Here is a 1,989-nt window from a genome sequence, read left to right on the forward strand (position 1 = left end):
GTACCTTACAGACAATACAATATTTGAACAAAAAGGAGTCATTAACATTATGGGATTATTATGCACACAAATGATTACTGTCAGTCAATGATCACTGTGTCAAAACAATTATATCCAGGTATCACTATGAATTGAGTAATTAGAACAGCAAGCAGAGTACACACTGTGTTTATATGACAAAATTCATAATGCCTGATTCAACTCTAACACACACACACCTGTTCCCCTGCCAGCCTAGAAAATTGCTACATCAAAGATAATTTTAGTTTTACAGCCATTAATATACCAGTAATGTGCAGACTTACCTTCGGAGGGTAAAAATGCAGGATGAAGCTCAACAGCTCCCTTCACAAGAATCAAACACCTTGATCGTCTCCCTTGTGCCTATGACTGACTCTCTCTCCCTTTGTGATGCTCTCTCTATCTCACCCTCGCTTACTCTGCCTCTCCTGCTCCACTCAAATCCAGATGGTCAGCACAGTCGCCAATAGAAAAACCTCATACTTGTAGATATACAGATGCTTGAACATGCACTCACTGAATTGAACAAAATGTCACCAGTAAATATGACTAATATTGCTCAGCTGACAGCATAGGTATTGACAATGGTTTTGGCATTTCATTCAGATCTGCAGGCATTTACAAATTACTTACTGGTGCTTTGCAAAGACACATGCACATGCACATGAATTGTGCTTTGTTGCCTTATATTATATTATTATATATTTTAACCAAAGGGAAAGACTAAGCCGGACTGTGAGAATCTTTTTTTCTCTGCACTTTTTTATGCTAAGCTAAGCTACTGGCTGGTGGCCTGGAGAGGCATCAACATCACCAGTCTAATTTTAATATATATATTTATGGGATTTTATCATCAAAAAAATTGAGAGCTATGGTGTTTCATTTTAGAAATTGTGTTATTTTTCTGCTTTAGCTGAGAGGATATAAAGCCACAAAAGGCTTTCTGTGGTCCTGGCTGAAGCAAAAAAACAAAACAAAAAACCAATAACATAGCAACAACAAAAAACTCCCACCCTGGGATCAGACTCTCCAGTGAGATGACGAGTAGGCCTAAACAGCTTTTCCAGAGAGTCTTTCAACTAAGTAGCTATAAAATCTGTGGATCTGTGGAAAGCCTCAGCTGATCGCAGGTGGGTTTATAGACGTCACAAAGATACAGAGGCTGAGCAGGAGTTCATAATAATAAAAAAGTAAACAGGATGTTACCAAGTTAGCTACATTGGCTAAAGTATTGATCCTGCAGCCTTCACTTGCACTTCATCATAATCGTATCATAATAAAACACTTTTAAGTCTTTCTGCTTTTTTGTAATTTGACCACAAAGATGCACAAGTAACTTGTGCAAGGCAATGTTTACTAGTGCATAAATGACGTGGCAGGAGCAATACATATTTGATCATGACAACACATATGCAGGACCATAAGATCATCTGCATTTAATGTAGTTTATTAGAGCATTACCATTAGAGCATCATTAATAATGAGACATACGTATATGTTCATGTAAGTATGTTTGAGATTGTAGCCCAGGCTAATTTACATCTAGCCCCACTGACAGGTTAGCATTACTATCCATATACATGTATATTTAAAATCACTACATATAATTACATCTCTAACTAGAAGAAATAATTAAGTAAGTTAAGTATTGAGTTTTGAACATTGGCTGTATGAGCATAATATAGTAAGATGTCTTGCTTTGTGAGGGGTGAGGCCTGACCAGTCCAGTTTCATTTCTGGATAAGCACATACTGTATATACAGTCAACAATGTGGTCAACAAAACTGTTCCAGCTTCATGTTTACTGTGCAGAAAAGAGTGGCATCAATCTCCACTGTTAATAATTCTTAGCTAGTGAACAACAGATTGCATTTCCCAAATCAGTTCACTTGGAATATGAGAGTTTTAAAATCTAAACAGGTTTAAACAACAAAGGTGGTTGTTTTCATTAAAAACAATTACACTTAA

Source organism: Trachurus trachurus (genome assembly GCF_905171665.1).
Source record: "Trachurus trachurus genome assembly, chromosome: 15".
Taxonomy (NCBI): Eukaryota; Metazoa; Chordata; class Actinopteri; order Carangiformes; family Carangidae; genus Trachurus; species Trachurus trachurus.